Source organism: Trachypithecus francoisi, unplaced genomic scaffold (genome assembly GCF_009764315.1).
Source record: "Trachypithecus francoisi isolate TF-2019V2 unplaced genomic scaffold, Tfra_2.0 Lachesis_group5, whole genome shotgun sequence".
NCBI classification, from domain to species: Eukaryota; Metazoa; Chordata; class Mammalia; order Primates; family Cercopithecidae; genus Trachypithecus; species Trachypithecus francoisi.
The window spans coordinates 115,153,504-115,181,069 of NW_022681470.1; the positions used below are offsets into that span (position 1 = coordinate 115,153,504).

At 34.7% G+C, this 27,566-nt stretch overlaps 1 long non-coding RNA gene across 1 annotated transcript; it reads right to left on the reverse strand.

Annotated features, from left to right (window-relative positions):
• Nucleotides 1-7,190: 7,190 nt before the first annotated feature.
• On the reverse strand, nt 7,191-26,336 carry LOC117076148. The gene is made up of 3 exons (XR_004434257.1): nt 26,216-26,336; nt 23,812-24,361; nt 7,191-7,264 (listed from the first exon to the last, which is right to left on the reverse strand). It is a non-coding gene; the product is annotated as an uncharacterized LOC117076148 (long non-coding RNA).
• Nucleotides 26,337-27,566: the final 1,230 nt, after the last annotated feature.

A 27,566-nucleotide genomic window follows, 5' to 3' on the forward strand; every position in this document is an offset into this window, starting at 1 on the left:
CTTTGTGCATTGTCATATTATATTCTGGTCTGTGGGGATGATAGAGAAGGTCCTTGATCTTATAAAACTTACATACCTTTCAAAAAGAGGTAAATAAAAGCAAGTAAAATTCAAAATAAGATAACTGAAGATGTGTTGTAGCTATGAAAAAAGGAACTGGCAATGATATAAAGCAAGTCTTGTATGCTGATAGTATAGTAACAGCGTTGTCAGAAAAGGTCTTTCTGAGGAAGTATTTGAACTGAGAACTGAAGACTATAAAGGAGAGTCATACAATGGTGTAAGGAAGAACATTCCATGCAGAGGAACAGAAGTGCAAAAGCTCCTTATCTTTCCTGGCTTAGCCCCAGTCTTGCCTCAGCTCTCCTGAAGTGCACAGTTATGGTTACCTAGTCCTAGATTCTTCTGGACTTGACCTCTTGCTCACTTATTGCATCTTTGGTACCAGAATATCACTGTCCACTTATATCAATGGGTATGACATTCTTTTTTTTTTTTTTGAGATGGAGTCTCACTCTGTTGCCCAGGCTAGAGTGCAATGGTGTGATCTTGGCTCACCACAACCTCCGCCTCCCAGGTTCAAGTGATTCTCCTGCCTCAGCCTCCCAAGTAGTTGGGATTACAGGTACGCACCACCACATCTGGCTAATTTTTGTATTTTTAGTAGAGACGGGGTTTTACCATGTTGGCCAAGCTGGTCTCGAACTCCTGACCTCATGATCCACCCACCTCGGCCTCCCAACGTGCTGGGATTACAGGCATGAGCCACCATGCTCGGCCGGGTATGACATTCTTATTTGGACTTTGTTCTTTTCCTATTCAAAACTAAATTCTTCTTGTTTGAACTATGTTCTCATTATTCTAGCCAGATAATACTTCTACGGATTCATAGGAATGTGTATCTTTTATTTTCATAAACAGTTTGCCTAACAATGTACACAGTAAGTAATTTTCACATCTAATTGTGGTGTCTTTTCAAGGTTGGAATATAGATATACAATTCTGGATAGAAAAAGGCCTTTAATTTTGGAGAAAATCATTTGATTCTAAAGGTCCTGGGGATCATGCGATTTCATTAGAGTATGTGATAGTGACTTGCTAACTATAAAAGCTACTAGTAGTTTCTGGTTCCTACTCTAAATCCTCAAAGCTGGAACTTCCTGGGTGAGGGGACATATATTCTGAATTTTGTTTGAATGGCAGACTTGAAATAGTTAGCTGTTTATTGATGATATGCTGCAGAGGTGGTCCAAGAGATGGTTTTCACTAATATTTGTCAATACCTTGAGTGAAGGAAAGGCAAATTAACTTCCTGTGTTAGCAGAAGGTTCTAAATGTGATGTGGAAAATGTCATCAGAGAACTAAATTGCCCTTTAAATAACCATGATAGGTTTATTTGATAGTGAAAATGAATAATCCAAAGTTTATTTTTTTGTTGTTCTTTATAGAATCTCCTGTAGAATTAACAGTGGACTAACAATGACAATAAAAAGTCTGAAAGTTAGTTCAAAATGGGAAAAATCATAAAAGCAAAGGCCATGACTCACTATTCACCTATCTGCTTCCAGCCTCCCTCCTGACCCAAAATGACAGATTAGCCTCGTCCCCAGCAACCTGGCAGCACGTGAATGGAAGCATAGCACAGCAAGTCTCTCCATTTCGATAGATTGGATGTCAAGAATAAAGAGTAATATGATAATAGCAAGAAGGTAAGAGCAATACAACAGGGCTTAATGGGTGAGTGGTGTCAGGATATGGGAAAAATTGTCACCTTTTAAAGAGGTATCTGTGTAAATGATACCTTCAAAGGAGCAACTAAAGGTTTCAGGGTGTTAGGGGTTTATAGGCACATCTGTAATTTCAGGCATCTGTGGCTGCCATAAAACACAGAGGTAAAAGAGAAGCTCAATTTCACTCTTTGTATGAGCTGTCATTATTTAGTTTGTGTTTCATTTCTCTAAAAAAGACTTTAACAGTTTCGTTACATACATTCTTTTTACTCTAAGTTCCTTACTCTCATATTGAAAAAAGGGGTCATCAATAACTATGAAATAAGTATCTACATGATTAAGGAAAAACCACAGAGAAGTAAAAAGACACAGGATAAATATGAAATTAGTATTTATTCTAGGCTATCTAACAGCATATGCTATATATCTTTTAATTTGAAGTTGTGGCTGAGGTAGCTCTGTATCTTTATTCAGTCATCATTCATTTATCCATTAACAATTTTTAAACATATTATAGTGTCTTCTGGACACTCTGATAAATTATGGAGATTTTCTGGTGAGTAAGATAAACACTTTCTTCTGAGATTATGACTCAGTGGGGAAAAAATTTAAAAAAATTTACAAATGAAATAATAAATGCTATCTTAGAGGAGTATGTTTTTCTCTTATCACAGACAGAGGTCAAGTCAAAAAAAGCTTGCAGGTGAACAACATTAAAGTTGATCCATAAAGGAAGGGAAGAATGATCAGGAGGGAAGGGAGGGACAGATAGCATACTCATGTCTTTAAAAATGTGAGAGCATGGAGTTATTGTTGTAAGTGGAAAGTGGTGGTAGTGGCGGTGGGGATTGTGCGTGTGTGTGCACTGCTACAACAATTTCTGGAATTTCAAAAGCAACAATTGTTATGAGCTTTAGATTCAGCAAGGACAACTGTGCTCAAAAAATAATGCATATGCATAATCGTGTTTTTGTGATACTTGTTCTCTGGAATAGTAGCTTTTATTTACCCTTGACCCATACTAAGAAATACATTTACTTCATTGGTAAGTACACACATGTATGAAATAAATGTTTCAGAAAATAATACCTAGCTCACTCTAGTGTGAGACTCTCATATTTTTAACCTATTCTGATTTATTTTTTCTCATTTTTTTCTTCTTTTGTTAAAATAACAACATAAAATTGACCATTTAACCATGTTTAAGCACACAGTTCAGTAACATTAAGTATATTCATATACTGAGCAACTACCATCTCATCCATCTCTAGAACATTTTGAATTTTCCTAGATTGAAACTTTGTACCCATTCAACAATAATTCCTCATTACTCCATTCCCTGGCAACCACCATTTTACTTGCTGTCTCTATGAACATGACAGTTCTTGACATCATCGAAGAGGAATCATATAATATTTATTCTCTTGTGATTGGCTTATTTCACTTAATATAATGTCTTCTAGATTCATACATGTTGTAACATATGTCAGAATTTCATTCCTTTATAAGGTTTTCTTCATTTTGAAAATTTACTGTTCTACTGATTTGCATATAGAAGCTCATTTAAACCTAACAACAAACTATACATATATATATGTATATATATAATTTTTCTATTCCATTATAGAAACATGTTTTAGATCCACTGAAATATCCTTGTCTCACCTGGGAGTCAAACCTCATAGTTTGAAATCTCTGATCAATGGCATGTCCTGAAGCTAAGTCTTAGTTAAATGCAAGGCATGGATTCAGGGAGAACATAAGATGAACAAAAATAAAGATATTAAAAAAGCAACCAATTGATATGAGTCTACATTGTGTGCACACTAAAAACTAAAAGCAATACAGTTTGCATTAGTTAGGATCCAAGATGATGGTGACATTATGAAGTCTAAGAACTGATGAAAGACTCTTAACCATGATGCATGAAAAAACGACAAAAAGAATGCTTAATCCAGCAAATATGATGGCTTTTTAAGTATTAAGGACTATTTTAATTACAATTGCTCTAGTTGCTATCATCACATGGCATGGTAATAATAATAACCCACACTTAACAGTGTGTGTTTAAGTTTTAGGCACTCTTCTCAGTCCTTGTGGCAGAGACATACGTATATTTCACTTAATGTAATGTCTTTTAGATTCATACATGTTGTAGCATGTGTCAGAATTTCCTTCCTTTATAAGGCTTTCTCCATTTTGAAAACATAAGATAAACAACAATAAAGATATTGAAAAATGAACCAACTGATATGTGTTTCTGTTGTGTGCATACCGAAAACTAAAAGCAATATGCTTTGCATTGGTTAGGATCCAAAATGTTGGTGACATTATGAAGTCTAAGAACTGATGAAAGACCTCAACCATGATGTATGAGGAACCACCAAACCAAACTCACTTACTGTTCCTTATGCTTGCTATTTAGAACAGAGGTCTGATAGTAGCAACCAAGTCTCCACCTGTAACTGGCACCAAACCTACTTACTATTTTTCCTAGCCAAGTCACTGGCCTTCATTTCCCGGGGCTTTTATGTGTGAGCGTTGCCCATGACTTATGACTGGTTCTGGACAGTAGGATGTGAGTTGAAGAGATGTGGGACAGTTTTAGGCCATGGTGGCTAAAAGCCTGTGTCCTTCTTCACTCTTCTGTGTTGTGATTACCTGTACTGAAAACAGACGATCCAGTGGAAGATGCCAAGGTCCTGTGGGACAATGATACTCCCAGATAGAAGGAGACTGTATCCTTGAATTGTCCAATTTTATAGTGATGACAGCAAGAAATAAGTCTTTTTTGTCATAAAGCTCTAGGATTTGGGGCTTTTCCTTTGATACAGCAGTTAGCTTACCCTGATTAAAACTGGACCTAACATATTAACTTACGAATCTTCCAAACAGCCCTCTGATATAAGAAATGTCACTTTCCTTATAGCTATTGTAAATATGATAAAAAAGGAGACCAGAGAGTTTAAGTAGCTTTCCCAAGGTCACACAGCTAGTAAGTGTTAGGGGTCAAGGTTCAAACCAAGCAACCTGGTTCCAGAGTTCATGCTCTTTACCATTGAAGTCTACCCATTGGCACTAGGTAGCATTTAACTCATTTAAGTATAGCAGGAATTCCATGAGGTGTTATCCTTATTGTATAGGTGAGGAAATTGAGTTTGAGAAATAATAAATGTTTCCTATGTCCAGAATTAACATTTGAGCTCATGCTTGTAAAATTCCAGAACTCTTTTTAGGATGCCATGTTTTTTACAACATGACATACAATGTAGATGAAGAATTGATGAAATTCTGTAGAGCAGAGGAAGCCACAGCAGCAGAAGCCACAAAGAACTCAAGTTTAGTTTAACCATGGAAGATTTTTCTAGCTATTTTACCTTTCCTAATAACAGAATGAGGTTGCCTGATGAGGTGGTGACTCCCAGTCATGAGATTGTAACACAGGCTAGATGAGATTTTGAGACAGATTTTTTTAAAGAGGATTAGTGCGTGGGCTGTGTGTTTTACTTGGAAATTGAAAATGCCTTTGATATATGAAATTCTGTGATAAGGACCTGTTAGAAGGTTTGGGTACTTAGGATTCCACAGTGCAAAGCCTTGACTGCACAGCCATATGGGAAGCGACAATCTGTGGAACTTGAATGTGGCAGGTTAGATGGAGTTAATAATTAATGATCCATAATTTCCATTATCTATTTGATATTGTTAGAATTAGGTGCCAGTTGCAGGTGGAGACTTGATCGCTGCTGTTAGACTTCTCTTCTAATTAGCAGGCATAAGAATCTGATTGTGAGCCTGCGATGTTGCTGAAGGCAAGGGAAACAACCTCAAAGAGAAGTGACAGAAGAAGAACAGATGTAAATGTTTTATGCCTGATAGACCATTTCTTTGCCCCTGCCTCTGTCTGGAGACTCAGTGTCCTGAGACACACCTACTCTCTTCAAGGAGGCTGCCTGACCCTGACCAGACGCTTCATCATTTAATGTATTCATTATGTCTGAGGTCGGCTTCAATTTTTCAGGTCTTCCTCTAGCTGCCTGGGGATAAGTGCATAAAAAGCCTATCATCAAAACATCATGCCCTCAACTCCACAAGTCTTCTGGTATCCTCTTCCGAATTTCAAAAACATAGATAAAATGCAAGTCACATTTTACATCCAATGTGGGATAATTTTTTTTCTTTGCTTTACAGTATGTGCCAAATTTGATTCCTGTGACAATTCATATTGTACAAAGTGAAAGGAAGCTTTTCAGCCTGTTCTTTTTTTCTTCCTTCCATATGGCTGATTGATTCATCTCATACTACAAACTTTTTCTCTCCCTAAAATGTGATCTCTGGTGCTTTAAATGAATATATCATTGCTTAAATGGTGCAGCGTGGCACAGTGTTTCCATTTCAAAGCACAGGCTATGGAGTTGGAGGGAACTGGGATTAAAATACAGCTCTGACAACTTATTATCTATGAAACACTGAGCAAGTCACTTAACTTTTCTGAGTCTCCATTTCCTCAACTGAAAAATTGACATGAATCTGAAGCTGCAAATTTCTTCTCTCATCTAAGATTTTTCATATCCCTTAATTACATTGCTTACTGTGTATAAACTTACAACAAATATTCATTTCATGATTTCTGTGTTTCAGTCAATATTAAGCACAGGGCAGATATCAGTGAATAGGGACAGAGTGGTACCTGCTTTCATGGAGCTCAAAGTATGCTAGAAAATATAAATTAAACAACCAATTACCCAGTTTATAACTTAATTACAATGGTGAGTGGTGCCATGAAGGAGAAGAATGAGGACTTAAAGGTGATTAATAGGGGACGTGACCTATTATAAGGGATTGGGGAAGGCTGATATGAGAAAATGATACTTACTTTAACTTCATTCAGTAATGTATTTATTGTTTATTCAACAATAATTTATTAAATACTGATAATATCCCCAGCATTAGAATATGTTTTAGGGATATTATGGAGAAAAAAAGGTAGGCAAAATTCTCTCAAAGAGCTTAAAATCTAAAATGATATTTTTTTCCTAACTTCATTCTCAGTACCAAAATAGACTACTGGAGACTGAGGAGAATTTCTTAAAAGACAATAAAATGGAGAAGTCACTTCGAGGTGAAAGTACTCACATTTATTTTATGGAAGAAAAGAAAAACAGGAAAGAAATGTAAAGTAAGTTGGAATAAAGCTTTGGCTGAGAGAAATATGGAGAAGAAAAAATTTATGTGTAAAACTTAGTAATTTGTCTGGGGAACTTAGTTTGATGCCAGAATGAGTTCTGATGGGAATATTACTGGAGCCGTTACTCGGCTCTCTGATTTGGTTGGGTGCTTATTCCTTTTAGAATAAATGGTCACATTGTTCACTAGCTTGCAGACTCAATGACAGTGCAAAGCGAGTTACATAATCTGTGAATTTTGTTGTCAAATTCAAATAATACCTTGATACCTACCTATTTAGAAAATCAGAAGACTTCTTCCTCATTATGAACATTCCATCTCTTCTTCGTGTTGAGGAAAATTCATGCTGTAATTTTTTGGTAGTAGTTTGTTAGCATGTAAATACGACTATAGCATTCATACACACAGATGCAGTAATCATCAACTTGTCTACTAATCAAGTGAGTGTCACATATGAAATGTTCAATGTATTAACAAGATTTTTGACTTTGATTAGAAATATCTCTTATGTACTTTCTCTTCTAGTCACCACTACCTTTTCTAATTTACAATCACCTCTACCGTGCAATAGCTTTTCTATTGGTCTAAATTCCATTTATTGTGGCACCCCCTCCACATTAATCTTCACATTGCAGCCAGAATGATCTTTTCAAAAATGTAAACCTGATCAAGCTAGTTTCTATTTATTATCTTCTGATTTATGACAAAATTTCCCTATGACCTGGACTGATTTGACTACTATCTACCTCTATAGCCTTATCATGGATGAAGTCTCCAATAACATTTTTAGAAAGTTCATTTGATATATTTTAGTTTTTTAGAGTAGTTTCAGGTTCATAACAAAATTGAGACATTTTCCATATATCCTCTGTCCCTGCACATACATGACCTACCCCATTATCAACATTCCCAACCAGAGTGGTGCATTTGTTACAACTGATGACCGATGTTGACACATCATTATCACCCAGCACAGATATTTGCTGTTAGGATTCGTTCTTGGTGTTGTATATCCTATGGGTTTGCACAAATGTATCATACAGAATAGTCTCATGCCTGAAGTAACCTCTCTACATCCTCTAAAATCCTATCAACCACTGATCTTTTTGCTACCTTCATAGTTTTGCCTTTTTCTGCGTGTTGTATGGTTGGAATCATACGTATGTAGCGTTTTCAGATTGGCTTCTTTCATGTAGTAATATATATTTAAAGTTTCCTTCTTGTCTTTCCACAGCTAGATAGATCAATTTTTAGTCCTAACTATATTCCTTGGTTGGATTAACGAAAGATATTTGGGGTTGCTTTTAAGTTTTGGCAATTCTAAATAAATCTGCTATAAAGTGCAGGTTTTTGTGTGGACATACTTTTTCAGCTCCTTCAAGTACATATCAAGTAGTGTGATTGCTGGATTATGTGGTAAGAATATGTGTAGTTTTATAAGAAACTGCCAAGCTGCCTTCCCAAGTGGCTGTACCATTTGCATTCTTACCATCAATGAATGACAGCTCCTGTTGCTCCATATCCTCACTAGCATTTGGTGTTGTCAGTGTTTCTGGGTTTTGGTGACTCTCATAGATGTATAGTGGTATCTTATTCCTGCTCTAATTTGCATTTTCCTGATGACAAATGATGTGGAACATCTTTTCATATGCTTATTTGCCATCTGCATATCTGCTCTGGTGATATCTGTTAAGGTGATATCTGAGCAGAATTTTATATATGTGTGTCTATATATATATATATGAAATACATAGATATATAATTTTTTGGAGACAGAATTTTGCTCTGTTGCCCAGGCTGGAGTGCAGTGGTGTAATCACAGCTTACCACAGCCTTGACCTCCTGGCATCAAGCGATCTTCCTGGGCTCAGGTGATCCTCCCACCACAGACCCTTCAGTAGCTGGGACTACAGGCACACGCCACCATACCCGGCCAATTTTTTCTGATTTTTAGTAGAGACAAGGACGCACGATTTTGTCCAGGTGGGGTCTCAAACTCCTGAGCTCAAGAGATTCTCCTTCCTTGGTCTCTCAAAGTCTTGGGATGACAAACATGAGCTACTGCACCCAGGCTGTTACGTCTTTTTATTTTTTTTTTTAATCAGGGTTTGATTTTTTTTCCCTTCTTATTGAGTTTTAAGCGTTCTTTGAATATTTTTGACAAGTCCTTTGTCCAATTGATGTGTCTTCTGCAATATTTTCTCCTAGTCTGTAGCTCATTTTTTGAATTTTTGTATTATTTTGACTGCCTCTCACAGAGCAGAAAATTTTAATTTTAATGAAGTCCAGTTTACCATTCTTCCATAGATTGTGCCTTTGGCATTGTATCTACAAAGTCATCATCAAAATCAGTGACATCTACATTTTCTCCTATGTTATCTTCTTGGAGTTTATAGTTCTGCATATTATATTAAGATCTGCAATCCATTTTGAGTTTTTGAGAAGGTGATAAGATCTGTGTCTAAATTCCCCCCCCCTTTTTTTTGCATGTGGATGCTTAATTGTTCCATTTCCATTTGTTGAAAATACTTTTTTCTCCATTGTATTGAAAAATACTTTTTTCTCCATTGTAAAAAATAAAAAAATACTTTTTTCTCCATTGTATTGCCTTTAACCCATTGTCAAAGATTAGCTGATTATTTTTATTTGAGTCCATTTCTGGGCTCTCTTTTTTATGCCATAGATCAATTAATTGATTCTCCAATATCACACTACTTTGTAGCTCTGTAGTAAGTCTCGAAATCTGGTTGTATTCATCCTCCAAATTTGTTCTCCTTCAATATTTTGTTAGTTATGGAGGGTCTTTCATGTCTCTGTCTAAACTTGAGTCATTTGTCAATATCCACAAAATAACTTTCTGTGAATCTTGATTGGGATTGTATTTAATCTAGAAATAAGCTGGAAATAACTGGCATGTTAATAATATTGTCTTCTACCTATAAATATGAGCTCTCTCCATTTATTTAATTTTTTAATTAAGGGATTTAGAATTTTTTCATGTGCTTCCTGTATGTTATTTTAAGATACTATTAATATAAATAGCATTGTTTCCTAATTTCAAATTCTACTTTTTTATTGTTGGTATACAGGGAATTGGTTGACTTTCGCATACTAACCTTATATCCTGTAACCTTACTATAATCATGTGTTGATTCTAGTTTATTTACTTTTTTTTAAATTCCTTCAGGTTTTCTACATGGATAACCATGTCATCTGTGAACAATTTTATTTCTTGTTTCACTTTTCTTTTCTTGTTGACTCTTTGCATTATCTAGAATTTCCAATACCATATTGAAGCACAGAGTGAAATGTGACATCCTTTCCTTGTTCCTGATTTTAGTGGTAAAGCTTTGAGTTTGCCACCATTAAACATGATATTAGCTGTAGCTTTTTAAAAAATAGATGTTCTCAATAAATTTGAGGAAGTTTTTCTCTCTTCCTAATTTACTGATAATTTTTACTGTGAATGGATGTTGGATTTTGTCAACTGCTTTTTTTCTGTATCTATTGATATGATCCTGTGTTTTACTTCTTCAGCCCTTTGAGGTGATAAGATTACATTAAATAATTTTTGAATGTTGAACTGGGTTTGCATACCTGGGATCAGTTTCACTTGGTTATGATATATAATTCTGTTTACATATTATTGAATTTGATTTGCTAATAATTTATGAAGATTTTTGGATCTATCTATCTATCTGTCTATCATGAGAGATACTGGTACCTAGTTTTATTTCTTGCATTGTCTTAGTCTGGTTTTGATATTATGGAAATACTAGTCTCAAAAAATTCATTAGAAAGTATTTCCTCTGCTTCTATCTTCTGAAAGAAATGGCAGAGAATTGATATAATCTTTTTGTTAAATGGTTTCCTTGACTCTTCAAAACCCATGGCTTTATCTTCCCATACATCACTCTCATATTTCCTTAAAGAACTTATAAATGTTAATGTTTTACATTCATTTATTGCCATTATTATTAATATAAATATCCTGTTCCCCCATTCCCCTTTCACATAAAAAAGGCTTATAAGGTTAGCGTTTATGTCTATTTTTGCTCATAATTCTAACAAATCATTAGGTTTGAAGTAACTACTCAACTAGTCAATGAATACCTACTGAGTTGAATTGATGGATGAATGAATACATTTGATGGCAGGCCCAAAACCTGAAATGTCACTGTGAAACCTCCTATGATTAATTTCTCCTACTGGTATATTTTAGAAATCTGTATTCCTTTACCTCTACTCCATAGACTTGGAATCTGAGAAGACATGCTCTAATAACAGCATTTCATATTATGGCAGCTGATTCAATAGATTTCTTTGCAACTTCTTCACTTTCAACATATTCGCTCATTCTTTCTTTTATTTCAAGTTACCAGTGTGAAGTTCTTTTACCTTCTCTATCAATTTCCTGCTTCAATGGGATTTCATACATTGAATTCCCAGACTTCCATTACTTCCTCCTTCCTATGATTTGTCCAAAGATAACCTTTCTACCTGATTTACAGCATTCTCCTCCCATCTCTTCAGGGGCATTACTTTATCTGTTAGTACATTTTCTTAATTGTCAAATAATAAATACTTTTCTAATTTATCATCCTCTCTAATCTTTCAGCAGCATTCAACCCTTTCCATTTCTTCCTCCTTCTTCTTAAAACCCTCTCTCTTCCTAGTTTTTCTTATACGAACTCTCCTTGTTCCTCTCCTATCTGTCACATGCATTTTGTGTCTTCTTGTATTTTTCAATCCCCTAATATATATAATCCCCACAAAGATATTGGACCACTTTACTTCCTTCTATGCAGTTTCTTTCTTAAAAGTATCATCAACAGACACACTGACATGCTAGAATTTGACAGTGACTTTCTATGCTTTTATATTTAAATGCAATAATTCTGATTGCATATCACTTTGTGTGTGGTGCCATTTTCCGTGTATTCCTTGGCACCTTGCATGACAATAATTCGGAGCTTCGAAAATATGAGAGTATACCAAAAGCTGAATATAACTTACCATCAAACTTCTCACCATTCAGAATGACTTTAGTTGTTTTCATTTTCTTCTCTCTCACCTTAATCTCTTCTTACTAATTCACTGACTGACTCATTCATTCAATGCATATTTATGAATTGCCACTAAGATACAATCATGAGTAAGAACAGACAATAATCAAATAGCTCCCTGCTTAATGGTGGGGCAAATAACAGTAACTGGAATTTTCTTAGGCATTGTCCCCATATGGATATAGATTGGATCACTTTAATATTTACAATATATTAATAAATTTTTTGTAACTTCCTGCAATCTGCAAAGGACACCTGGAAGCTTTCATAATCTCCCTCAAGTAATTGAGAGTTTTCAGGGGCTGCTTCACATGTGTTCAGGAATCAACTTCTCAGCACTGGCTTTATCTTTATCTTATGCCTGGGCTCCTTCTCGTTGATATTCTTTGTTAGATAAGCTATTTAAAAGAGATTCATCTTACTAAAAGAATGGGAAAGTCCACACCAAAATTTATGTCTCAATGTTCTCAAGGCCTCCAAAAGCTTAAGGTGCCAAAATGTTTTTATATTCACTTCAGACTCCTCATGTCAGTGTCATACTTTATTCTATGAAAATATGACTTAAATTTCTTATGTAGATAACTCTACTTTCTGTCTACAGCAACTCCTCCCCTTAGGTAATTGGGTGGATGGACAGACAGTATACTGTCTGTGATTGTCGGTTTTGTGCATCAACTAGTCTATGGTACTCATGGCCTAGTTGATGCACAAAACCGACAATCACACACAATTCAGTGTATGGTGCTCAGCTGCTGTTCAAGCAGCAATCCAGAAGTTGCTGTCAATGTATTTGAATGTATTTTTTAGATTTAAATCAGTAGACTGAATAAATCACATTACTCTCCATAATGTGGGTTGGCCTCATCCAGTCAGATGAAGACCTTAAGATAAAAGATTGAGGACTGAAGTCCTCAGAAGAGGAAAGCATTCTGCCTCCAAACTGCCTTCAACTTAAGCCTGCAGCATTGACTCCTGCTGGAATTCCCAGCCTGCCAGGCTTCCCTGCATATTTTGAACTTGCCAGCCTCTAAAATTAAGTGCACTAATGTTTTTAAATAAATCTTTTTCTCTTGCTCACTTTCTTCTCTCATATTCTTCTGTCTCCATCCTATTCCTGTTTCTGTGGAGAACCTGACAAATACACAGTATTCTCTGTTAGCTCACTCCCATGGTCAATTCATACAATTTCTCCCTTCCTGCTTAATTTAAAATCCAAAATCTTCACATAAATAGATTCGTATGTGATTTTTACACAGATTGCCAAATGTAATAGGCTGAAAAATTGTGCCTCAAAGATGTCCAAGCCCTGACTGTCAGGTGAATATGTTATTTTATATGGCAAAAAGGACTTTGCATGTGCAGCTAGGTTCTTGAAATGGGTAAATTATCCTGGATTATCTAGGTAGTTCCAATGTAAACACAGTGTCCTTATAAAAGGGAGGTAGGAGTTTGAAAGTATGAAGAATGTGATGTGACAACAGAAGCAGAGATTGGAGTGACATGGCTGTGAGCCAAGGAATGTGGGCAGCCTTGAGAAGCTGGGAGAGACAAGGAAAGGATTCTGTCTAGAGCCTCCAGAAGGAACTGTGCTGTCAACACTTTGATTTTAGCCCTGCAAGACTCATTTCAGACTTTGACTTCCAGAATTCTAAGAGAATAAATTTGTGTTGTTTAGAGTTACTAAATTTGTGTTAATTTGTTACAGTACAACAAGAAAAACTAATACATCAAACATGCCTGAAGTTCAGCCCTGCATGTAGCCTGTGCTCAAACTGAGATTCCTACTACACAAAAATGAGCAATTAAAATACAGTGTGATAGACTCCCACTTCTAGCCAACTGGTACCAGACTTGCCTTCCTGCCATAAATAACTGGAAAATGGACCAGATATATTAAACAGCTCTTTTCAGGCATTGGACAGCTGGCATCTCAGCAATGTGATCCTTTGGAGAAGGGAAACAAATGAGGTGAGTCCTATGTTTGTTCCAGCTTTCTTTTGTAGGCATTTTCTGTACTGTGGTAGAGAAAGAGGAATCTAAGCAAAGTATAGTAGACTCTCTGACTTGAAGAGACAGAGATTAGAGTTTGAGTAATCTGAGGTGGCTGAAATCTGGAACCTACATAGAAAAAGAGTCCTAGAAATATGTGTATAGGCCTTTGAGTTTTTACCTGACTACTAACCTACGTATGTATAGAGTAAAACTCAATGATGTAGAACAAAGACAAACTTGAAGTTGCAAGCTGAGCAATTCACAGAGCTCATGTATTTCTGTGAGACATTTGAGTCCCAATCACACAAAGTGGAGGGTGAACCACAGAGCACTTAGTAGACACCCCAGAATGGTGGTAGGGCTAAAGCAGACTTAGAGAAAAATCTACTCTAGTCTCACTCTAAAAAATCTTATGAAGGGGTCTCTAAATAATTAAGCCAACCTGCAAGTTATATAAGTGTCTGTTAGAACAAAACCCAACATTATTTTTAAAAAATTAATGAACACCTTCATTGTCACTCATTCTGTATCTTACATCTTCAGAATGTATTTATCTTACAATATCTTCCCATTTCTCCCAACTCCCTTCCCCGGCACCAGCCTTTGGCAATCACCATTCTACTCTCTGCTTCTGTGATTCTGAGTTTGTTTGATTCCACATATAAGTGAGATTGTGCCGTATTTCTCTTTCTGTGTCTGGCTTATTTCATTTAGCATAATATCCTCCAGGTCACAAATGTAAGGATTTCCTTCTTTTTTATGGCTGGATAATATTCCATTGTTTGTATATGTGTATTTTTATTTATTTATACACACATAAATACATACTATATTTTCTTTATCTACTCATCCATTAATGGAAACTTAGATTGTTTCAATATCTTGGCTTCTGTGAATAATACTACAATGAACTTGAATGTGAATTTATCTTTTCAAGATACTGATTTCATTTCCTTTGGATGTATACCTATAAATAGAATTGCTAGATCAAACAGTAGTTCTGTTTTTAAAGTTTTGCAGAAACTTCACACTGTTTTCTATCATTCCTCTACTAGTTTACATTTCCATCAACAGTGTACAAGATTTACCTTTACTCTACATTTTCATTAACACTTGTTATCTCTTATCTTTTTGATGATAATCTTCCTAATGGATGTGAGATGATAGCTCATTGGGGTTTTGATTTGCATTTTCCTAATGGTTAGTGATATTGAGCACTTTTTCATGTACGTGCTCAACGTTTTTATGTCTTCCTTGAAAAAAAAGTTTGTTCAGGTTCTTTGTCTATTTTTAAGAATAGTTTTTTTTTTTCAATTGTGTGAATTCCTCGTTTAACCATTATCAAATATACAATTTTGAAATATTTTAGTTCATTTCATAGGTTGCCTTTTCATTTTTATGAATTTTATTCTTTGCTATATAGGCTCATTTTAGTTTGATATATTTCCATTTATTTATTTTTACTTTTGTTGTCATATATAAAAAAAATCAATGCATTAAAAATTCAAGGAGCTTTCTATTTCTGTTTTCTTCTAGAAGTTTTATGATTTTGAATCTTACATTTAAGTCCTTAATCCATCTGGAGCTAATTTTTATATATGGTGTAAGACAAGGCTCCAGTTTCATTCTTTTTCATGTTAATATCCAGTTTTCCCAACAACATTTATTAAAGAGACTATCTTCCCATTGTAATCTTGGCACTCATGTCAAAGATTAGTTGAACATATATGTGTGGGTATAAGTTTGGATTCTTTGCTCTGCTCCATTGGTTTATGTATCTGTTTTTATGTCAGTACCATGTTGGTTTGATTACTGTAGCTTTGTAATATAGTTTGAAATCAGGGAGTGTGATGCCTTCAGCTTTGTTCTTGCTCATGTTTGCTTTGGCTATTCGGTGTATTTTGTGGTTCCATATAAATTTTAAGATTTTTTTCTATTTCTATGAAAAATGTCATTGGAATTTTTATAGAGATTTCATTAAATCTGTACATCTCTTTGGGTAATATATACATTTTAACAAAATTATTCTTCCAATCCATGAATGGAAGATATATTTTCATTTATTTGTCTTTAATTTCTTTCCTCAATGTCTTTTCTGCGTATGGATCTTTCATCTCTTTGTTTAAATTTATTTCTAAGTATTTTATTCTTTTTGATGTTATTGAATTTTTTTCTCTTTTTTCTTTGTCTTTTTTTTTTTTTTTTGAGACAGAGTCTCTCTCTGTCACCCAGATTGGAGTGCAGTGGTGTGATCTTGGCTCACTGAAAGCTCCACCTCCTGGATTCACACCATTCTCCTGCCTCAGCCTCTCAAGTAGGAGTAGCTGAGACTACAGGCACCCGCCACCACACCTGGCTATTTTTTTGTATTTTTAGTAGAGATGGGGTTTCACTGTGTAAGTCAGGATGGTCTTGATCTCCTCTGACTTCGTGATCTGCCTGCCTCGGCCTCCCAAAGTGCTGGGATTACAGGTGTGAGCCACTGCACCCAGCCAGAATAGCTTTCTTAATTTCTTTTTTGAATATGTATTTTTTGGTGTATAGAAACCCAGGTAATTTTTGTGTTTTGATTTTGTATCCTGAAAATTTTCCAAACTACTTCATTCATTCTAAAATATTTTTGGTGAAGTCTTTAGGGTTTTCTATATATAAGATTATGTCATCTGTAGAGACAATTTTACTTGTTCCTTTCCAATTTGAATACCTTTCATTTATTTTTCTTGCCTAATTGCTCTGGCCAAGACTTCTAGTACTATTTTAGTGGTAAAAGTAAGAATCCTTTTCTACTTTCTGATGTTATAGTAAAAGTTTTTAACTTTTCAACATTGAGTATAAGTTAGCTATAGGTTTGTTAAATATGGCCTTTATTGTGTTGAGGTATATTTCTTCTACAAAAAAAAAAAAAAAGCCAGGCGTGGTGGCATGCATCTGTAATCCCAGCTGCTCAGGAAGCTGAGGCAGCAGAATTGCTTGAACCCGAGAGGTGTAAGGTGCAGTGAGCAGAGATGGAGCCACTGCACTCCAGCCTGGGCGACAGAGGGACAATCTGTCTAAAAATAATAATAATAATAATAAAATGTATGCTTTTTTCTTTGATCCATTGATTTTTCAGGAGTGTGTTGTTTTTAATTTTCACATACTAGTGTATTTTCCAAAATTTCTCCTGTTACTGATTTCTAGATTTTATCCACATGATTAGTAAAGATATTTGAGATGACTGTTAAATTTGTGAAGACTTGTTTTGTGGTCTAACATACGATCTATCCTGAAGAATGTTTTTTATATGCTTTAAAAGGATGTGTATTTCACTGCTATTGGATAGGATGTTCTCTCTCTATATATATACACATATCAGTTAGATCCATTTGGCCTATACTGTTATTCAAGTCCACTATTTATTGATTTTCTGTCTGGGTGATATCTCTGGTGTTGAAATTGGAGTATTAAAGTCGTTTACTGTTATTGTATTACGGTCTAGTTCTCCTGTTAATTCTTTTAATATTTGCTTTATATATTTAGGTGATATGATGTTAATTAAAGAACACAATAATTATAAATATAAACGTACCCAACCTTGGAAGTCCAACATTCTTTATATTAAAAAAAATTAAACAATTTAAAAACAAAATTTACATTATCCAGAATTTGATTTAAAAACAAGAGAAAAAGCAGAAAAATATGTCCCATTACAAGGAGAAAAATCTGTCAATGGAAACAGATCCAGAAATGGCAAATGACAGAGTTATCAGACAATGACTTTAAGACAGTGATTAAAAATGTATGAAAAGATTTAAAGGAAAACATAAACATAATTGCTACAAAGTGAAAATCTGAAGCATAGTGAAATGATTAAGAGTTGTAAATGCAAATGAAGTGAAAATTTTAATGAATTGTGTTAATAGTAGATTAGAAACTATGGAGGAAATAATTAATAATCTTGATATGGCTTGGATATGTGTCTCTGCCCAAATCTCACGTCAAATTGTAATCCTCAGTGTTGGAGGAAGGGCCTGATGGGAGGTGATTGCATCATGGGGGTGAATTTCCCCCTTGCTTTTCTCATGATAGTGAGTGAGTTCTTATGAGATCTGGTTGTTTAAAGTGTGTAGCACCTCCCCCTTCTCTCTCTTTCTTCTGCTCTGGCCATGTAAAACATGCCTAATTTCCCTTCTGTTATGACTGACAGTTTCCTGAGGCCTCCCCAGGCATTCTTCCTGTATAGCTGGTAGAACTGTGAGCAAATTAAAACTTCCTTTTAAAATATAAATTATTTAGTTTCAGGTATTTATAGCACACTGAGAACAGACTAACACAAATCTTAAAGATATATTAATAGAAATTACTTTAATTGAAGCACATAGAAAAAGAAACCAAACTGTCATAAAAGGTCTCATTGATATATGGGATGAATATCAAGTAGTCTAATATGCATGGAAGAAAAACTAGCAAAACTGAAAGAGATATAGACAAACTGACAATTATGCCTATAAATTTCTGGAATCTTCTCTCAGTAACTGGTAAAGAAAAACACATGTCAACAAACATCAACCAACTAGACTAGGTAGGTCAAAGTGCCCACAGGTCAAGTAGAAATTATGTGAAGATTTAGAAAATGTTTCAAGTTGAGTGACAATGGAAAATATAACATATCAAAATTTAGGTGTACGTGAAGAGAAATTTATACTCTTACATGCATATTTTAGAAAAAAAAAGTGTCTGAAATAAATTCTAAGCTTCTTTCTTGAATGCTACCAAAAAACTATACTCAAGGAAAGTAGAAAATAATAAAAACAATAAAGATAAATAAGTACAATAAAATAATTAGATGATAATAAGTACAAGGTATTAATAAGGCACAAAGCAATGCAAGGAGAAATCAAAATGCAGTAGAAAACATTAAATAAAAATATTTTCCTTGAAATTACCAAAAAATTGCAATCAAGCTACATTAAACAGTAAAAAAAAAGACACAAGTTACCAATTTCAAAAATGACAAGTATTGCTGCATATTCTGCAGGCATTGAAAGGAGGAATGTTATAATATGATATGGATAAATGACAAGAGATTAATTACTTTAGATAGGATAGATACATTTCTAAAATGGTACAAATTAGAAAAATTGAATCAATAAGAAGGAAAATTTTAATAGCCATATATCTGTGAAAGAAGTTAAATCTATAATTAAAAACTTTCCCATGAAGAAAAATACAACGCAGAATAGCTTTGCTTGTGAACTCTAGACAATCTTTTAAAAAAAGAAATACTAGCTATTGTTTGGAAATTAACAAATACTGAAAGGAGAATTAATTCCAAACTCATTTTATGGTACTGGCATTACAGAATGCATGTAAAATTACACATGAATATACTTTATGAATACAAATGCAAAATCTTTAACAAAATATTATCATAATTAAATCCAGCAATAAACACAAAATATAATACATCATGAGTAAATAAAATTTATCTCTGGAACACAAAGTTGGTTTATCATTTGAGTATCAATCAACGTATTTTGTCATATTAATACAACAAAGGAGTTAAACTATATAATAATTTCAATATGTGAAGAAAACTAATTTAACAAAACTCAACATTAAATAATTTAAAAAGCTATTAAGAGGATGGGAACAAATAGAAACTTATTCAAACTAAAAAAGAGCATATACAAAACCTTCATCTGACATCGTATTTAATAGTTCTAAGGTTGGGAAAAAAGATTAAAATTTCTCTCACGTGGCCGGGCGCGGTGGCTCAAGCCTGTAATCCCAGCACTTTGGGAGGCCGAGACGGGCGGGTCACGAGGTCAGGAGATCGAGACCATCCTGGCTAACACAGTGAAACCCCGTCTCTACTAAAAAATACAAAAAAACTAGCTGGGCGAGGTGGCGGGCGCCTGTAGTCCCAGCTACTCGCGAGGCTGAGGCAGGAGAATGGCGTGAACCCAGGAGGCGGAGCTTGCAGTGAGCTGAGATCCGGCCACTGCACTCCAGCCTGGGCAACAGAGCGAGACTCCGTCTCAAAAAAAAAAAAAAAAAAAAAAAAAAAAATTTCTCTCACGTTCCTCTTCCACATTTTAATGGAAGTTCAAGCCAGTGTAATAAGAAAAGTAAGATAAATAAAAGACATATACATTGGAAATAAATAGGTAAATGTGTCTTTGCTTGTCAATGACATGATTACGCATATAGAAGATCCTAAAAAACTATAAAAAAGCAAGTAGGACTAAAAAGTGATTTTAGCAAGATCACAAGATACTAAATCAACATAGAAAAAGCTATTATATTTCTCTATATTAGCAATAAATGATTAAAAAATACAATTGCCATCTACAAGACCATCATAACCCTGACACCAAAGCCAGACGAGGACACAATTTAAAAAAAGAAACTACAAGCCAATATCAGTGATGAATATAGACACAAAAATTCTCAACAAAACACTAACAAACTGAATCCAACAACACATCAAAAAATAATACACTATGATCAAGTGGGATCTATAGATCAATTAGACCCATAGATCAATTTACATCATACATCAATAGAATGAGAGACAAATATCATATAATTTTCTCAATATGTGAAGAAAAAGTTTTTGATAAAATTCAACATCTCTTCATGATAAAAATTCTAAATGAATTAGGCATAGAAGGAAAATATCTTAACATAATAAAGACCACATATAACACATCCTGTTCAGCTAACATCCTACAGAACAGAAAGTTTTCAGGTTTTCCTCCAACTGGAAAAAAAACAAAAACAAAAAAAAACAAGGATCCCCACTCTCACCAATCCTTTTCAACATAGTACTGGAATTCCTAGCTAGATAAATTTGGCAAAGAAAAAATAAAACACATCCAAATTGGAAAGGAGGAAATTATATTTTCCCTGAAGACAACATGATAGTATGTGTAGCAAAACCTGAAGACTCTACCAAAAAACTCTTAGAACTGAAACATGAATTCAGTAAAGTTGCAGTGCACAAAATTAATATACAAAATCAGTAATGTTTTTAATACATTAACAACAAACTAGCTGAAAAAGAATCAAGAAAGCAATCACATTCATAGCAGCTATAAAAGTATAGTACCTAGTAATAAATTTAATCAAGGAGGTGAAAGAAGTTTATGAAGAAAACTACAAAACACTGATGAAAGAAATTGAAGAGATTGGGCGTGGTGGCTCACACCTGTAATCCCAGCACTTTGGGAGGTTAAGGCAGGTGGATCACTTGAGGTCAGGAGTTCAAGACCAGCCTGACCAACAGGGTAAAATCCTGTCTCTACTAAAATTAAAAAAAAAAAAAAAAAAAAAAGCCAGGTGTGATGGCAGGTGCCTGTAATCCCAGCTACTCTGGAGGCTAAGGCAGGAGAATTGTTTGAACTTGGGAGACAGAGATTGCAGTGAACTGAAATCACACCACTGTACTCCAGTCTGGGTGACAGAGGGAGACTCTGTCTCAAAAAAAAAAAAAAAAAAAAAGAAAGAAAGAAAGAAATTGAAGAGGGAACTAACAAATGGAAAGACATCCCATGTTCATGAATTGAAATAATTAATATTGTTAAAATGAAATTACTACCTACAGCAATCTACATATTCAATGCAATCTTTATCAAAATACCAATAACATTCTTTATGGAAACAGAAAAGAATCCCAAAATTTATACTGAACAACAAAATACCCCAAATAACCAAAGAAATCCTGAGCAAAAAGAACAGTGCTGCAGGTATCATACTATATGATCTCAAAATATACTACAAAGGTATAATAACCAAAACAGCATGGTATCGTCATAATAACAGATGCATAGAACAGTGGAACAAAATAGAGAATCCAGAAATTAATCCACATATTTACAGTCAACTGATTTTTTTATGAAGGTTATAAGAAGACTCACTGGGGAAGAACAATCTCTCCAATAAATGGTGCTGGGAAAACTGGATATCCATATGCAGAAGAAGGAAACTAGACACCCACCTCTCACCATATACAAAAATCAACTCAAAATGCATCAAAGACCTAAATGTAATACTTGAAACAATAGACATACTAAAATTAAAAAAGGGAAATAGTTCAGAACATTGGTCTGGGAAAAGATTTCATAAACAAGACCTCAAAAGCTCAGGCAACAAAAGCCAAAAATAAATATAAATGATTATGTCTAACTGAAATGGTCTGTGCAGCAAAGAAAGCAATAAACAGTTCAAGACAACCTGCAAAATGGGATAAAATATTTACAAACTACTCATCCAACAAAGGATTAATATGCAGAATATACAAGGAACTGACACAACTCAACAGCAAAAAGTAAACAACTTAACTTAAAAATGGCCATATAATCTGAACAGACATTTCTCAAAAGAAGACATATAAATGAACAATAAATACAAGAAAAAGTCTTTAGCATTACTAACCATCAGCAAAATGCAAATCAAAACTATAATGAGGTATTGTCTCACCCCAGTTAGGATGGCTATTATCAAGAGACAAAAATAAAAAATGTTGAGGAGGATGTAGAGAAAAGGGAACTCTTACACACTGTTGGTGGGAATGTAAACCAGTATTACCACTACAAAGAACAGCATGGAAGTTCCTCAAAAAAACTGCAAATGTAACTACCACGTGATCTAGAAATCCTACCACTGCAACTTTATCCAAAGGAAAGGAAATCATTACATTGAAGAGACATCTGCACCCCCATGTTTATTGCAGCACTTTTCACTATAGCCAAGATATGGAATTAACCTGGGTGTCCAAAAACAGATGAATGGGTGAAGAAAATTTTGTATATGTACACATGGAATACTATCCAGCCATAAAAAAAGAATAAAATCTTATCATTTATGGCAATGTGGATGAAACTGGAGGACATATGTTAAATAAAATAAGCCAGCAACATAAAGTTAAACACTGCATGTTCTCACTCATATGTGGAAGCTAAAAAAGGTTGATCTCATAGAAGTAAAAAGTAGAACAGAAGATACTAGAGGCTTGGAAGGGTGGGGGAAGAGAGGGATAAAAAGAGATTTGTTAAAAGATACAAAATTACAACTAGGTAGGAGGAATACATTCTGATGTTCTATACCACTGTAGGATGTCTATAGTTAACAATAATATATACTTTCAAGTAGCTAAGAGGATAGTGAACATTCCCAACATAAAGAAACGATAATTATTTGAGATGATGAATATAATTATTTTGATCTAATCACTACACATTATATGTATTAAAATATCACTATGTATACCATGAGTAGGTACAATTATTTCTGTCAATTAAAAAAGAGAAATAAGTATATAAGACAAAGCAAAAGATTAAATTAAATTAAAAAGTACTATGTGAATGTGTTGTAAAATTGACATAAACATGTAACATCTATTAACAAATGTAATTAAATATAAATAAGAACTATATACTAGAAATGACATAAAATTGTTGAAAGAAATTAAATATCTAAATTAATGAAGAGATATGCTATGTTTGCTTAAAATGCATGGCTCATATTTTAATGTAAGTTATGATTCAGTAAATTTGCTTAAAAATATATATATATATATATAGTGTGTGTGATAAATGTTATACTGAGGGTAAGGATTCCTAATTCAATTTTGTGTGTAGGCAGTGTGTTCCAGAAATTCTCCCCAAATTTGCTAGCTGAAGGAAGAGAAGGATTTAGATAAAGGGAGGAGCATGTTTCTGATAGTCATTTAGGAACCACCAAGTTGTTCAGTAAACTTGGGATGTAGTTTGTGAGGCCTGAATTCTAAGAGATGATACTGGGAAGGATCAGAACATGAAAAGCCTCATAGTATGACCTTGAGATTAAATACCTTTTAAAATTTTGTACCATAGGTGCCTCTCTGGCTTCATCCTTGTCACACTGCTTGTAAGCAACACTTTGTGGTTTGAGGCTTTCCTTGTGAATTCTTCATTGTTTTCAGTATGTAGAGTTAGATTAAAATGTCGATGCTCTGAGGGGAAGAGACAGATCTGAACGGTTTCCCACTTGAATCTTCCAAGATACTCTTAAATAGGGTAGTAGTGTCCCTCCTAGCAGGAATAGAGAAATTAGAAATCTAGGAGGTCTGGGAGGAAAAATCACTTCTGAAAACCTTTCTGAAGGTAGTGGAAGCTGTTTGGTTAAATTTGTGGTTCAGATTCTTCTGTTTGGAGTGTGCCTTTGACTGAAGTGCTAAGAGGAACCATGGTGGGAATGTTGGTTACGAGCAGTGTAGTACTTATTCCCATTTGCAGAGATATGTTTATTTGTGGGTTTTCCTCTATATTAATCACTTAGCTCCCAGTTTAGGAAGAATGACAGAAACCATCTCATAGGAATCTTTCCCAGGATTTGGCTTTAGTGAATGAGGTGCAGCAGCCCTGGGGAAAAAAAGGGGGGATTTTGAAGATCATCTCATTAAGCATAATCTTTCTTTCTTCTTTTTCTACATAATGTTCTCAGCATCTTTAATCATTGCTCATTATGTTGATCATCATTTAATTATCCTAGTTTGCCAATGCTCTTTAGAAATTTTCTGTGGTTTTGTTTGTTAGTTAAGTAAACAGTACCTGGTTCTGAGGGGACCACCGTTATCATTGATTAGAGTGTCCTGTGCAAGGCAGGGTAGGACAAGTTCCACTGTTGACATGAATCTACCATAGCCCCCTAAGTTTCCAATAATTGTTGTTTCTCCCCTCTACCATTCAAAACAAACTTCATTCCACATACCAAGTCATGGAATAAAATAGATTTGAGAGAATAGAAATACAGACTGTGACCATTTATAATGGAAATGTAGGAGATTCAATTAAGTGATCAAATGTTAAAATAGTTTTAGTAGTACATACACTTATCTAAATGATGTTACTAAAAATTAAAATTAAAAAGTTTTAATGATGAATTTGATTTTTCATGTTTACTTAGTTCAATAAAAACAAACAGAAGCCAAAATCGTTTTCACCACCATGTGAGACAATAGAGAAGTATAAGTAGATATGGCAGGATAAAACACCATCATGAGGTTGTCACTCAGCTGGAAACAAATTGAACATTACTTTCTTTCGCTTCTTTTGTTATTGTCAAAAAGTAAAAGCCTATCTTTTTTATGTAGATTAAGAAAACATTTAGGTTAGGAAGCCTGGCACTTATTTCTTCTGTTGAATTGCAGTAGTATAAAAAGTTGTATTCTTGGCTTAAAGATACATTTGCTTTTTTCCTAGAAAAATAATAACAAAAAGAAAATTATTAAGCTGAGAATAGTGCTCCTGAAATTATTGTGTTCTTTAATCCAAAAAAATGTGAGACATCAGATCATAATAATCAGTGATGAGTAAACCCACTGTAGATTATTTGATATCCTGTGTTATTTTACTTCTTTGATAAGTAAGCTTCTAGCAACAATCTTCATATGTGAATTTCCTTTGAAGGATGCCTCTATTAATTCAATAAGGTTTTGAATAAAGCCATTATCAGGGGCCATGTCACTGAGGCCAGCCCGCTCCGATAGAAGACCCTCTTAGAACCAGAAAATGAGGTCAATCTCACACTGGAGAATCAGGCAATCTAATGGTCAGGAAGCTCCTGAAGAATAAAAATTACTTAACTGACACTGGTCAAGATGAAATTTGTCTTTAACCTCAAGTTGGAGACAAGCACATCTCCAAAAGCCCAATGAGGGGCAAATTAATCAGCCTTTAGCTAGGCATTGTGGTAGCAGGTATTATTTTGGGAAAAAAAAAGCGGGTAAATTGCCACTCAAATTCTAAAAATAGCTTAAAATGTCAATCCTTAATGTGCCATAAAACATTGGAGGTTTTTGCTCTGGTAGACATAGATGACAGTCTGCAAATCCAGTTGATTATGGTTTAAGTTATATCAAGGACATGCATAAACCTTTATATGACCCATCAAAGGCTTTCCGATTTTATTAAAACAACATCTTGACCACACTCTGCAGTGATAGTGAGAAAAATTTTGAAAGTAGCACCCCAAATTTCAAGCATTTTCCAAACTTTTGTGGCTCAAAGTCACATGGGTACTATCTGGCTATTGGTCACTGCTATCTCTCGTTCCTGCTCCCCCTCCATAATGTAAGAACACTTGTTCAGTTTGGAGACTAATCAGTCAGACATGTGGGTCTGAAAGGATGCCCTATTGACCACAGTAAGTTCATTTCAAGATTGAGTGAAGATATTGGAGTCACAGGCATTGAAGATAGGGGTGGGGTGATTCACTAGATCACATCAGATTTCCACTGTATATTTAGATCAAAGCAAGATCCTCCTTGGAGAACTCCATCGAGCCATTGCTTTGGGTTTAGACGGCTTTGTCCAACTGCTTAGCTTCCTCTGAGCTGAGCTTGGGGGTTCTGGAATTCTCTTGCAGTTACCATTCTGTGGATTTCTAACACACACACACACACACATCATTAGCTTAATCTTGCATCTTCTGAACAGGTTTCAGGAGATTTTCTTTCATGGTAAAGTTTTTTTTTTTTTTTCTCTTCCAAGAAGGTGGTTCTTTCATTGGTTTAATTCAGATACAGTTCAGATTCTTGCAGAGACATAACGGAGGCTCATTTTGCTTATTCCATGGAATCATTTGTTTGCCCAGCTCTCCGATATATTTTTGTAATTCATCTGTAATTCTTTTAGTTTTTACAAGGCCATTCTCTATTGCAGAAATCTCCTGGATGATTCTAGAATGTTGCTTTTTGGAAAGATTCTAACTCCATCAGGAGGTGGTTATTTTCTGACCAGAGAATCCCTGTTCCTATTTTTAATTTGTTGCAGCTGTACCTCCCTCTCTCTCTCTCTCTCTCTTTTTTTTTTTTTTGCTTCCCTCTGGGGCTTTTTGCAATTTCTCTGCATATTCTTTGACCTTTGCTTCTTTGACATAGCTGGATCTTTTCAATAGAAAGTTTCTTCTTCCTGTAGAACTAAAAATATTATCTTCCTTTTAAAGTGGAGGAAGAGCTTCACACATCTTGGATCCTGGTATATGAGTTCTGATGGTGCCGGTGGGCTGGTTCCTGGGTTTACCAGGCCCCAGGTCTTTGGGCCACAGTCACAAACCTGCATTAGTTTTCCAAAGAGGCTGTTTCACACTGGTCCATTTTGATGTTGTTGTGAACTATAATTCCTGAGAGTATTTTTATGAATTGCAGTTTTGTCAATTTCCTTTCAGATCTATATTTGGGTATTTTATTAAAAAGTCTGAATAAAAGATTTGAAAATGCCACTTATTAGATTTTAGCTTGATTTTAGAGATAACTTGGAGTCTTGATTTTGTACTTAATGTATGAGCTGCCCATCTCCCTAGCTTTATGTCATTCACAGATTTTATGAGCTTAATTTTTTGTATTCTTTTAAAAATATTTATTGTGTGCCATGCATGAACTAAATGTTTTGTCAAGCACGGTACAAAGGCTCATAAGATAAAATTCTTCTCTTTGACTTCGTTACAGGCTGGTGGAAATTAGGTTAAGTAACCAAATCATTGTAATGTTGTGTGATATAAACCATAATGATAATACAAGTTTTCATTGTTTTAGAACTGCTGAAATTAGAGATGACTCCCTTCTTT